This window comes from Leiobunum rupestre, chromosome 4 (genome assembly GCF_980474605.1).
Source record: "Leiobunum rupestre chromosome 4, qqLeiRupe1.1.hap1, whole genome shotgun sequence".
NCBI classification, from domain to species: domain Eukaryota; kingdom Metazoa; phylum Arthropoda; class Arachnida; order Opiliones; family Sclerosomatidae; genus Leiobunum; species Leiobunum rupestre.
Window position 1 is genome coordinate 18835934 of NC_143387.1, and position 14665 is coordinate 18850598.

The following is a 14665-nucleotide window of genomic DNA, read 5'->3' on the forward strand; positions in this document are numbered from 1 at the left end:
AGCGGCATATCATGCACGAATACGCTGGGCATAAGCTATGCTACCGAAGAAAATGATTCGATAGAACTTAACGAGTATTAATGATAATTCATGTGCAATAGGTTGAAAATCAAATCCCAGGGACTTTTTTGCAAATTCCTATACCTAAATATATCATAGTTAAAAAGTAAACATGTAAAGTAAAACTGAGACTATTTAAACTATATAAATATCATGCAACTATTTGATAACCATAATATAATAAAAGCGCATCTAAATTTTTTATTATTATCCTAATCTCTTACACGCTTTGGAAAAATAACCAAAACTTTCAGAGGAGGGATCTCATTTCTATTCTTTTTAAGCATAGGAAATCAACATATCATTTTAAAGATAATATCCCACTCTACAATTAAAAAGTTTGATGGTTTTTTTTAATTTTATCTTTAATTATTCCCGTTGTAATTGGAAAAACGAGGTTGTGGCGTGATAATTAAATGGAGACTATGTTTTTTCCTATCGAATGAGGTCTTGTGCAACATTGTAGATTAAGTAGATCAAAAGATATATCCCGAAAAGCTTAAAAGGTCAGATTTGACCTAGAGGGGGGGGGGGCGGAAATGAGGGAAGCAACACTCGGACTCATGGGCATTATATACTAACTTTTTGCAGAAATTTTTCTTAGATTTACTGGACTATAATATGATAATAGAGGCTTGGCAGCATCATGCCGTACCTTTGGCTATGACCGCCATGCTGGTATTCTTTTTTTTTTCAGTTGTAAAAAGCATGGGTGAGGTATTATATACTTCATGGTGCCAATTCCCAATAGGGAAATTTCGTCCATGCGAGAAGCCCCTTCCCACCCTAACCCCGAGAGCCCGATTTGACGAATTCTTGAAAAATTGTCTCTGGAACTCGTTTAAAACACGAGAGTTCCGGTCTCGTTAATTTTTAACTAACCAGACTTTTGAAAATGTCTCTGGAGCGGGCCCTCTGTGAGTGGGTTTTAAAGGAGTGTGCCCATCTCTGATCGTGTTAAAGCCCGAGTACTAACTCATAAATAAATTTGTAAATTTAAAAAAATAAAATCTGTGTAAATATTAAAATAATTTATTTCTAGAATTATTCTCCAAATAGCTGTCGTTTAGTTTGACCAGTTTTTATTTTCGGTGTCGATTAACAGAGCTACCAGAAAAAGTGTTTTCGGCCCAACAGATAAATCTTGCAGTGTTGCCGTATTCAGATATTTTAGTTAGAACCCTGACATTGGTAATTTTTGTTTTCCATCCAAATGTATAGAAGTAAGAATAAAATTTTACGGCCGTAAAGCTTTTTAAATTTTTATTTACGTAAAAATTATGTTACATGCGGAAACTGCGTAGTGTATATTTTCCTACTCGCTTTCGATAAAATGGCATAATCGTTTTTCCAGAACGAACATTGATCATCTTGAATAGCTCCATATGCTTGAATCGAAGATTGCAGGTTTATATCTATTCTCCCTTTGTCAGCTTTTGTGAACTTAGGCCATGTGTCTATTTCAACTGCCTTTTTAATGACACTTTTACTCGTATCTAGATCTTTGCAAAATTGGTTGTCATTCGGATTACTGGAACAAGGAAAGGTTATTTATTTATTTATAATTTCGACACATTTAGACTCGAATTATTATGGACCCCAACATTTTGCAAAAGCATGGATGAAGTCATGCCACGCGGATAATGGTACTATTCCCTATCCCTAAAAGTTAGTTTATCAGAATGTTTATACTAGGTACGTTCAGTAGTGGCGCCAGGATTTTTGGGGAGGTAGGCCCACCATTTGGAGGGCAGCGCACTACAATTTTTTCAAATCCGTCCACGTGTATTATTTAATTTTTTTTAAGCAAGTGGTGCAATTTGTGATTAAAATGGGTACGCGACGAAAAAAATAGAACTAATTATGATACTTTTTGGTGCACCGACAAATGAGTGATTATTTTCTTATATCTACGACTGAATTCCAGTCTATCTATTTACATTCATTCCATCGGTACTTCGCATGTACACTAACAAGGAGACTACCCGAGTTGTAACTCACCGATTTTGTTTAAATTCAGGGATTAAGTAGACCTTCACGTAACTTAAAAAAAACCCAAAGGGAAAAAATGCGATGGGCTTTAGTTTTACCATGGCAACCGAAAACGTTTTTGACAACTAAAATATTATATTTCTCTATGTAAATTAACATAGGAAAATCGAAGATTCTAAGGGTACCCGTTATGAAATTATTAAAAATATTTTTTAAACCAATTTGGTTAATTTTGGGTAAATATCAAATTTGATATTTACCCACAATTTGATATTAACCCACAATTAACCACCTTTGTTTAAAAAAAAAATTGAATAATTCAGGAAGCTTCCATTTTCCTATGATAATTTACATAGAATATTTTAGTTGTCAAAAACGTTTTCGGTTGCCATGGTAAAACTAAAGCCCATCGCATTTTTTCCCTTTGGGGTTTTTTAAGTAACGTGAATGTCTACTTAATCCCTGAATTTAAAGAAAATCGGTGAGTTACACCTCGGGTAGTCTCCTTGTAAGTAAAGGAAGTTTAAGATAAAGTTAAAGATACAATTTGGATATAGTAGCGCTCACGAAAAATTAAAACTAAAAAAAAAGTACTGTCAAAGAAAAGTTACTCGTACCTTTGAAAGGCATAAAAACAGCAGGGTCGTTAAGCGAATCACTCGCATTGAATATTGAAAAATTAATAAATAAATAAATTATTTCGCAAACAAATTACAGAATTTTCGGATATTAAATAATTTAAAGGCCCATATATTAATTTTTGGAGGCCCCTTAAGACGACATTTGAAGGCCCCTACCAAAATTCCAAGTAGGCCCAGGCCTACTCCGGCCTATTGCTGGCGCCGCTACTGGGTACGTTCAGTAACACAAATCTGTGAAAAACGGTTTTTTACTCGATGAGCGCTTGCCGTCATTGTGACGTAGGAAGTAACTGAACAGTGCTAATTCTAGTCAGCGCTGTTTTTAAAGATGGCGGTGATAAATGTTACGGGGTCCAAAAGAAAATCTGAGGAAGGGAAAATTATTATTGATCTAAAGCAACGCACAGTAAATCAAGGCTTAACAATTTTTTACTGATAAGTCCAATTAAATGGTACCAAACGTTTAAAAAATAAGCATACCTGTTGTTGATAAAAACTATAGTTGTATAATTTTCTGGGTTTTTAGCCATTTCTTCGGAATCCTACTAAGCCAGCTAAACAGTAAACACCGACGCGTTTGACGTCAAGACATAAAAAAACTTCTCTCCGAGATGGTTTTTACCTCTCCGAGGGGACAAAGTCCCCTAGGAGGGGTTATACAACGACCGTGTCTGTCTGTGGGTGGGTCTGTGGGTGTGTCTGTCTGTCAGGACTGCAAACGCGTTCGCATTTTCGGTGCAAAGTGTAATCACTGCGTACGCAGTTTCTCAAAGGGTTGATAAAACCACCGTGTGACGGTGAGCGTTAACGGATGCATTTGCGGTTTGGTTTGGATGGTGTTTTTTCGCTCACCGTCGTGACGGTTTGGTGTTTTACGTTTTTGTAATGTTTATGCGTAGGTTGTGAGTGTTGAATTTGTTGTGTTTGTGTTCTGATGGATGTGCATGTTGAGTCTGTGGTGTTTATATGGGCGTTTTCTCTCCAACTTCTTCTTAATGACTTTGGGACGGACCGAGTGCTGAGTGTAATGCTACCTCTCAACGTCCAATGGCAGGGTTTCCACCAGTTGTACACGGTATTCGTCTTAGTATCAATTTGCGATCGCATCGGGCGGGATTTGAACCCGAGACCTCCTGATTGACAGGCGGACGTTCTACCACAGAACCACCGACACTTGTTACACCTTATTGAAAATTAGACCTTCAGCTTTATCGGAAGCGTATTTAATAGAGTAGGAAATTTTATTTTAATTGAAATAGAATTGAAATTGAAATTATTGCATCGAAGAAATTCTAATTTAGCGTTTCTCTATTGATTAAAAACAAATGCGCCACCCAGGTTTCGAACCCAGACCATTCGGCTTGGCAGTCGAGCGCTCTACCACAGAACCACCGATAGCTGCTTAGATTCACTGAAATTAAGACAGGCATCGTAAGCATAATAGGTAATAAAGTCTTTTTTTATTAATGAATTTATGAAGGCCTAATCTGGTATTTTTTAAAGGTTAAATCTTGTTTTAGCGCAGTCAGCCGAGATTAGAGGGTTAAAGGGTAGACCCTGTGGGTGGTCCACTTTCTTAACGACCTATATATAGTTCTGTTAATTCAAAGGAGATAATTTAACGTTAATTGCTTTAAGAGGTGGCGGTTAGTCAAGTGGCTCTCTGTGCTTTGTTGATGGTAAGGTTTTTGCTTCTTGTAAATACATTTGGTGTGGATATTTGGATATCTACGATTTCTAACGCAGTCAATGATTTCTTGGGTGTGCGAGTCATTATATGATATTGGAAATTGGACGGCATTGGTCTTTTTCATGTGGTATGCGTCACAACGTCAACAGGAAGTGAACGAGTCGTCCACTACCAGATATCTACGGTATCTTCATCAAGGGCGAGTGTTGAAATAAAATGAGCATTAAAGATGCGGCAAGTATTTCGTAAGCGAGTAATTCCAAAAAGCCTCTGTAGATATTTCTTTCATTAAAATTTGCTTCGTATTATATTTAACTGATAAACTTGTTCTGTAAAAGGGTTTAATTCAATTGTGCATTGTTATAGTACGTCTAACTTACTGTTGTAACTACTTAACTTATGATATTCTGAATAAATTAAAATTGGTCGTTTCGTCTCAATTATTTTAATTATAATTAAAATTTTATACCGGGCGGGATAGAAATGGGTTAATATTTTTAACAAATAACTCTAAATTGCGGAGATATATCTTTAAGGGTTATCTCGAGAAATTAATACCACTAGGGACAATTCTTCCGAGGAGAGGTATATTTTGGCTTGCCAACTTGTTGTTATGAGCATAGGGGGCCCATCGTGACGTCAAATCGGAAACGCGAAAAATCGGACAGTAACAAAATGTTGTTATCGATTACTAATTGATGTTTTTGCTGAGCGTTACTGAACGTACCCACAGTCTTTGAGCTAATAATTTTCAAAAAAATGCAGATAGAAAGATTAATTTATCCACAACTTGTGTAAGATAATTTTGTATTTACCCACTCTTTGCGAAACACCCCCAATAGTCCATCATTCTGTGAGATAATTCATATTCCGTCGGTGTAACAGCACCCACCAAAAACTTATACTCATCACCGTGATCAGATTTTATCCATTTCGGCTTATTTGATGCGACTGGCCTGTGGGAGAACTGATACATGTACGTTGGGAATCCCACTTCTGACAAATCGTCAGCGAGATCCGTCGTACTGCACGTGAAATAATAATCAGTCGCGAACCGTGTTGAAGAAATCTCTTCGGCGAACGCCTTTAGTTTGTTGCATTGATCTTTGTAGTAATATCTTACAGATTTAAACAACTCGTTACTGACGTTTCCTACGAACATTTGGACGGCCTCTTGAAACACGTTGTCAGGTTTCGCTATTCCACTATTCAATAAAATGTTTATTAGGAAGGCTCCGTCATTATTGTTCATTCCCAACATTACATCTTTCTTGACCATGGATTTCATTATTTCTCGCCTATCTTCAAATACAATTTTATTATCAAAGACCGGAACGTGGTTCATCGTAATGATGTCCCCCAATTTAGCCGATGTCTCAACCATTTTCTGCGGATCAATCTTTCTCATACAATTTATTAAAGATTCCTTAGAATCCTGACAACCAAGGACTTTCGCCACTTTATTCGACTTTTTGGATGCAGTATCTTTCCTATCAACCGCCCACGGAGCGTACGGAGAACCACTTTCTAATATGGCTCTTCGAAACAGGTTTTGAGATTTATGATTTAACAAGTGATGCCCTGTTGAGGCAGATCCAGCACTCAGCCCGAATAAAGTTACTCTGGCGGGATCGCCCCCAAATCCTTCTATGTTCTCCTGAACCCATTTTAACCCTAATTGCTGATCCCACAATCCCGCGTTACCGGGACAGTCCTCAGTGCCGAGGTATAGGAACCCGAGTGAGCTGACTCGGTAGTTCATGGCCACAACGATGACGTTTTGCGAAGCCGTGAAAGTCGAGAAGTGGTAAATCGCGACGGAGCCCGAACAAAATCCTCCTCCGTAAATGTAGACCATCACCGCCGCCTTTTCAGGAAGAGGATTTGGTACCCAAACGTTTAAATAGAGGCAATCTTCCGATAGGTAGGGACGATATTTGGCCGGTACCAATTGGTAGCAACTCATGGGTTGTTGAAAGGCATTCCGTTTTCCTTCCCACACTTTCACTGGAACTGGAGGCTTGAACCGTAGGTCTCCGATGGGCGGCTGCGCGAAGGGTATTCCGAAGAACGTATTCACAAACGCTGTTTTCGTTCCGTTTTTCGTTCGAACCGACACTTTGGAAATTTTTCCTACAATTTCTCCAGTTTTCGTCTTTACAGTTACGGTGTCTGATTCGTTGGCATTTTCCGAAATGATAAAATACGGTTGATCTAAAAACAGCAATGCTAATAATAACAAAGATAACATAAAATTCATAGTTATTTTACTCATAGCAGTTTTTGATATTTTAATGGAAATTAAAACATTAAGTTTAAATACTTCTTCTATAAAACCATAGCTCAAACAGATTGGTTTTGGATTCGAGGTACGTGCATAAAAATGAGCTTGTGTAATCGGTTTTGACTGTTAATGGAAACACTCGCAATGTACGTGGACTAATGTCAAATAAAGACGACAGCTTTGTCAATAAAACTGCACTTAATTTTTTCAAACATCTAGAAATGCGATTACGTAATTGGAGTTTTTTTATTCGTATATTATACATCATTACATTGTGTGTACAGCTTTATGCTCAGTATATTTAAATTTAACTTTAAGATGTAATTTTTGGAGCATTTGTGCGATACAAAACGCGCATATTTTATTTAATCCTTTTTAAATGTAGTAAGTAATTTCCACAAATTAAATAAGCTTGGATTTTGGTTAAAATTAAACTGGATTTTTTTCATTTTAAAAATATAAATATAAATATTTGCGATTACCACAGTTATTTTAGCCTGACATAAACAATATCATAAATAATGAACATCTTTTCATTTAATATACTTTAGTTAAATAACGATATACCATAAACGGTATTGATAATTTATATAATGCATTCTTGATTACGTTTATGCTTAAACAAAATATCACGTTAAAAATAATTTAAAGCCACTTTCCCTTGAAATAAATGTTTAAAGACGAGTTTAGCAGAACAATATTGTAGTTTTTTTAATCAAACTGGCGTTCGAATTAAGGTCGTGCGTGACTGCAAATTACGTCGAATGAAATTTCGAGAAAATGACAAAAGTAATAGTACTAAACAATGTTTTACAATTTTTAGAAATTAAGCTTATTTATTTAGGGTAAAGTATAAGAATTCATTGCGAAAGATATAAATTATCTGAAGAAATTGAACAAATAATTAAGATATCAGTTTTATTTGAACTACAAATGTTTCCCCAATACATGGTTGTTTTCCCTCTACTACGACTGAAGTACAAAAGAGACTTAAAGGTCCTGTAAATATCTTTTAACGGAAAATAACATTACTGCGATGATTATAAAAAAAAATTGATCAGGCTTTCAAATTATAGGTAAAGTGATATTAAAACTAATTGTCTTCCGAAGAAAACCATTTCTGCAACGCCTTTAATGCTCCAGGATTAATTTGAATAATCAATATGCTGTAGGTCAGTCCGAATCCTATATAAGATAGCAGCAGCTTAGACGAAATTGTAAAGCAGTCACCGGCTTTAAGCAACATATTGTTTTTATTAACTTGCCAATAAAGTAACTGAATTTCTTGAACCACGTCTTTTTTAAAGAATAAATGGGATATTTCGTCTAACAAATACCGGGTATTTCCTACTTCTGTTTCCACCTTTGACGCAACGAAGGCAGTAAGGAATAAGATCAAAAGTAAATGAAAATATACAAACAATCTGTGATAAATAAAATTAATGTCATCATCACGTGCCGTGATAAGACTTAGCAGACCTCGACACGATAAAACAAACACCGCCAGCAGCCACATTAACACTAAGTACTGAAGTTCATGGTTCATAGATCGAATAAAGGATTTGATTTGGTACAACTCGTGATTAGCCACCGAAAGTGCGTTTGAAATGTCAGATTTGTAATGAACAGACAATCGTATTTCACTTTTTAGTGTTTCGTTTGTAAATCGTAGGCATTTTCCAATGGCAAAGACCATAAAACAATAAATTAAACTGTATAAAGATATTAAACCGTAAATAATAAAGGTGTAAGCGAAGCCCTCTCCTACGGTAACGATATTAATGCACAGCGTATTGTTATCACACAACCCAAACACCACTTTTTTAACCCAAGTTTGAACATCCGTTTCTCTTCTGAATCGTAAGAAAGTTACGGAAATTGATTGCGAAAATGAAAAAATGACTAGAATTCCGAAACAAGCCTTGAAGTATTTAACACTGCACATGTAGGTATCTTCATCCTTTTTTCGTAGTTGCTGACAGATTTTGTATATAAGTCGACTCAGCAGCTTTCTGCGAACGATAATTCGGAAAATGGAAGCTGACAACGTTATTTGCATGACCAAAGTCGGAAGTAGCCATTTCGATTCGGAGGGATCTTCGAAAAAGTAAATTATAATCGCAAATTGGTACCAGTAGCTAAAAATGAGTCCAACAATTGTCCAAGTGCGAAACAAATACACGAACTTGGTAGATTCCGATACCATGGCTAGAACGATAGAAACAGTTGAAAATAGGTATAGTCCCGATTTCGCGGAAATCGTCTAATTTCTCTCGTTAGTTTATGAAAAAAATTAGTATTAATTTTGGGCAACTCCTCTAGCCATCCAATTTCCCTTTTACGAGGTACATTAAATATACCTCTAAAGAACGTCAGTATGAAAGTCTAGGGCCTTCCATTCCTAAAATAGTGTTTATGGGTGTAACTTAGTTACACCCAATATTTATCGATATTCAATTCTATTCCGGAAATACAATAAAATGTGTTTGTGATTGTGAATATACTAATAACCAAATCTAACTATTTAGAAAACCTTTTACTATACAGGGTGTTACGAAATACTATGCTACGGGTCCAAACATTCCAAGCGGCCAAATTACATAAATACTGGAAAAAATAATAAATTATTCCCAAAGTTTTTCGGAGGCAACGGTGTCGAAAGAAGTACGCTTCTACTGAAGACATTAGTATTTTAAATATGATAATTTTCAAGCAACTAACAAATATAACTAATCTCTTATTTAAACAATTCACAATTTTTAGATACAATTTCTTGTCAATTAAAGACAAATGGTTAGTCTCAATTGCCTTTGGAATGCATTTTATTCAAATGATTGTGTTAATAACCAAATATGCAAATTTTTTTTAATACAATTCAACACAGGGAAACATTCTTGCCATTTATGCCCTTGTCGTTTCGGTTGCCTGGGGAGAGATAAGCAACGAAATATTGAAGGACTGGCTTACAAGCGTCATTTTCCAACATTCCCAGGAAAAGAATAAAGCTTCTGCACACAAAGATATTACAAATCGTGAGATAGCGACGAAGAGAGGTCTTCTGGTGGGATACATTAAGTGTAAAGTATCAAAGCATAATTTATTTGGTTTCTGCTATTTTTTTTTGCTACGGATATCTCTGCTTTATGTACTTGATATAATCGGGTAGGCGCCGAGTGTTCTTCGGTAACTAACGGATTCATTTCGCAAGAAAAATATTTCAAATATTTGTGTTCCGAATCGATAGTACGCATTTTTCGTAGATTAATGAGAGCTCTGGAGGTGTCGTAAGCCACAAAATCCTTTTGACCGACAAAAGTGGTCGAGTTTGTAGATTGCTCGCGTTGGCAAAAGCTGATGAAATTAATCGAGGAATGAACTTCATTCAACCAGTTGTTGAAAGAAAGATGTTTTATCACGAGAGACCACATCCTTTACAATAATCAGACCAAGAGTTGTTAGCAAATTATCGCCATACAAAAATAAATTGCAGTTGGTTATAGACAACGTTTTGGCATTTACCTATGGTCACACGTTTATTTATTTTGAAAAACCGATTACTAACGAAGAGTGTACCCGAGGTGTAAATCACCGATTTTGATGAATCTCGGGGGGTATGTAGACCTTGGGGTAACGTGAATTTACACCAATTGAAAAGTTACGCTGAGCTTCCGTTTTGCTATGGCAACCAAAAATGTTTTTGACAACATAAAATGAAAAAATCTACATTTAAAAAAGCATGGGATTTTCTCTGTTTCACAGGGGGGCTGCTTGATGAATTTCACTTAAATTTGTTCAAATTTAGCATTTTAGTTGAAATTTTAATTTTAATTTTTTTTTGGGTGAGAAAATCCCATGCTTTTTTAAATGTAGAGTTTTTCATTTTATGTGGTCAAAAACATTTTCGGTTGCCATAGCAAAACGGAAGCCCAGCGTAACTTTTCCCTTGGTGAAAATTCATGTTACCCCAAGGTCTACATACCCCTTGAGTTTCATCAAAATCGGTGATTTACACCTCGGGTACACTCCTCGTAAGTTCAAGGGAGTTTGTTTGGAATCAGGTCGAAGTTATAGATGGACATATAATGTTGATAAGAAAGTGATAGCAATGGAATACAATAAATTAAGTTACGGTAAAACTACAGTGATAAATACTAATTTAAGAAAATGTGTGAAACACAGGTTATATAACCAATCGGTGAATAATAATATTAAAGGAATTTTTTACAGTAGTGATGTTGGATTCTTGGCGCATAATACAGGGTGAAAAATTGCGCAAACACGTAATGAATGGTGTAAAAATGTCTGAACAGAATTTTGTCCTCCTAACATAAAATAATATTCTTTGCACGCTCATCTGTTGCCACTTCTAATAATTATTTTTAATAGATACCCATTTGATGGCGACTGAAAGTATTCAGCGGGTGATGGTCAAAGATCATCGCGACGTAGTGGACGGTTTCACGGTATCAAGGATCATTGGCCGGGTTACAAATTTTATCAACCAGCTAATACACCCATACTTGAAATTTCCAATTTCCATCTACCCAGGAAGAACTCCAAGAAACAACTTAGTATGTTTTATTAAAACAAATAATTCACTTTATCCTTTGGGACATAATGACACAAGACTTACGATTAATGGGGAAGGACTCTTTTTTAGAAGTTTATAATAAGATAATACTTTTGTTCATTTAATATTTCAAATTATTTATTTCTTTAGTGATATTGTTCTTCAATATTTCCTCTTCCCTCAAATAATAAATTTTCCTTTAATAGAAATATATTGGAATTCATAGGTGATATGGTCCAAAAAAGGCCCCAATTTTGGAAAACAAAACAGTGGGTGGATGGAGGCATCTATTATGTCAACAAACAAAAAAACACTGTTTCTTGTATTCTGTTGAATCAGAATCTTGATATTTTTACGTGTTGAAGTTCTACTATATCTTCGCACCATTTTCCGAAAATGAGCCCTAGATCTTCGTGTAGGTTTTCGTCCCACGCTTATTTTATCTCCCACAACTCTTGAAACTGAATTTTGGTCCGAATAACGAATGGTGATAAAAATCCGACGGGATAGAAAATTTGCGAAACCGTACTTAATACGAACCGCTTCGTGTTTTGATTTGTTTTGACGATTTTTATCAATATTGACAAGTCAAAACGTCCGAACTTGGGCTCCAGACTAGGCCGAATATTTTCTCTACCGAATGATTCGCTTCTCCTGTGTAGTTTATTTTCGACTCCAGCAGTGGGGCTTCGTTCGTGGGCTCATTGGTTTCTTCTCGATGGTCCAGAATGACAAGGTTTTCTCATCTAATCCGATTTCCAAGATGTTGAACGAGACAGTTCCGACGGTCATGCTTCTTATTTTTGCCGGTTCTTGAACCACCCATCCAAGCGTCGTTTCGAATGCGACGAGCGCCTTCGTGAATCTCTCCAACCTTCCCGTGACAAACTCCCAGTAACAGTCGCCTCCAATCAAAAATCAGATATTTGATTCGGAACTTGAATTATCTGATAATTGAAGTCCTTTTGATTTTATGTGCCATTTAATTTTTTCACAATCCTTTTTGGGAGCCGTTTTGTAGATAAAAGGAACTTCTACCGCTGTTATCTTTATGATTTCGCTGGGTTTTTCGGCGTTTTCTAGACTGAACCATACCAATCTAATGTGGGTTTCCGAAAGTGTTTCGTTTCCAAAATTTTTGATCGAAACTGGTATTTCTCCGACGACCGGTATTTTTAATAACGGTAATAGTGAGTGTAGGGAGTTGTTGGCTCGCCACAACCCTAATACGCATTGTTTAAAGGCAATATAAGTCGCTAGATGACTTGGGTATTAGCGTAGCTGATTATTATTATAATTATTATCTTTTCGCGACGTCTTATTGAAAAAAAGACTCGCTTGACTTCCGGGATTAAATAAACAGCGGACCACCTCTCCGTTGCCGTTTGCGGGGTTTTACGCCAAGACGCGCGCCGTTGGGAAGATAACCGTTTCTCCGTTCGCGCACGTGACCAAATTTGCTTTAACGTCCGTCGTTACTTCCGTAACCGAATTGCGCTTAGAGACTTTTCGTATTTAAAAAGCCAAATAAATGGGGGTGGAATTTTTAAACGTCGCTGCTTTAAAACTCGACGCTATTTAGGGAGGGAACACAGAATTGGTCTTTTGCTAGTTGCCGGGAAACGAATATTCATCGACAAACTACTACAGGACTTGTAATGTAAGCCTATACATTTTCGTTTACTTACTGCCACGCCAAAATTTCCGGGGACGGCCAGCGCCACCCAGTGAATTTTCTTGCATTTAAAAATATCGTACAAGATTGCAGCCTCCATGGAACACGAGTTATTAAAAAGTGAGAAACTTGTAGAGTTACTTATTAATTAATACTAAACCATTACTAAATAAATACGAAATGTTCTTGTTGCTCTTGGTATTATTGCAAATAGATTTCATTCGATCCTTTTTAAGAGTATAGATAAAATAGACGATGCCTTAAATAGCCCTAGGATGGATGTGAGCTAGCCACAAAAAGAAAAATTAAAAATGAAGAAGAAATATTGAACAACGCGAATGTTTTAAAAACCTGGAAAACAGCTTGCAGAACCCTACCTAATTATTTGAAGAATAAAGGGTTGAGAACTGCAAAACAAACATACCTAAATACTCATGGTAAAACGCACGTGATAATTTAAAAAGTATTAAATCTGTTCCTAGTTTAAGAAAATCCCTAAGCTCTTGTGAAAGCAAAAATAGTCAAACGTGATAAAATATCCTAGTAGGTGTAAATAAAGAAATTGATTTTACTTCTGCAGATGTGTTTCCGCCTACAGCATTTGGGAGAATTCCTTTAAAAGCCTTAATTTTCCAACATTTTACCCATATTGGCTGACAGTGCACCTTCCTCCCGTACAGAGGATTAAGGGTGGTGACCTTGTCCTTCCCCTTTTCTCGTGGGACCACATATTACGCCCGTGATGTTTTTATACAGGCGATTGTGGCAACTTTTATTGATTCTTGTTGAATTTTTGTTGTTTTTTAGTCGTCTGTATTATAAATATAGCGGAGAATAGTTCGAATGTGTTAGTATAGGTTGTTATTATCATCTAACTATCGTGTCGTCGGTAAATATGTTTTGACGATTTCCTATACGTCAAAGAAAGAACCTCGAAGGTCAATGTTGAAAATTATAGGTGAGCAAAATGTTTATTGATTCGGAATATAGGTTAATATTGACTTGGACAATACTTGATGCGTAAGACTTGGTACTGTCCTCTAGGTCGCGTTATACAGGGTGTCTCAATTTGCTCGATCAGGCCATTTTTCTCAAAATGTATTTATGCTAGGGTTCTGAAATTTTTAGGGTTTATTTATTAGCTATGGAAGGCTTTGGCTACTAAATTTCAGAAAAATCGAACGATATTGTGCCGATTTCTAAAATTTATTTTTTCACCGGTAGGTGTCACGCAAAATGTTTCAAAAGAAAAGTTGTAGGGCATAGTCGAAAGTGTAAAAATAATTTAGGTTCGGTTGAAAAAGACCTATTTTTCACTGAGTTTGGAGGTCGGGGGAAAAAACAAGTTGTACTAGCAGGCAATAACCATTAACGAATTGTAGGTTACATGCATTTCAGTTATAAGATTACGAAAAATAAACAAATAATTATTAGCCCAAGTGACAAATGTTTTTTAATGACTTCTACAAAATGTTTTCAAAAATGCCACCTTCTGATGCAATGCACAAATATGCACGATGTTGAATATTGCGAAATGCTCCCCGGACCATTTCTGGAGTCACCCGGCGACATGCTTCGATGATTCTTCGTCGTAAATCTTCAACGCTCGTCACAGGTGTTTGGTATACGTAGTCCTTTACGAATCCCCAAAGAAAAAAGTCGTGTGGTGTTAGATCAGGGGATCTTGCAGGCCAACGAACAGGACCAGTTCTTCCGATCCATCTTCCAGGAAACTCGTCGTTTAGATATGCAA

General features: G+C 36.3%; 1 pseudogene; it reads right to left on the bottom strand.

The window, feature by feature from the left end:
* Nucleotides 1–5194: 5194 nt before the first annotated feature.
* LOC149946557 (acetylcholinesterase pseudogene) lies at nt 5195–6643 on the bottom strand (annotated as a pseudogene).
* Between the last annotated feature and the right edge of the window lie 8022 nt (nt 6644–14665).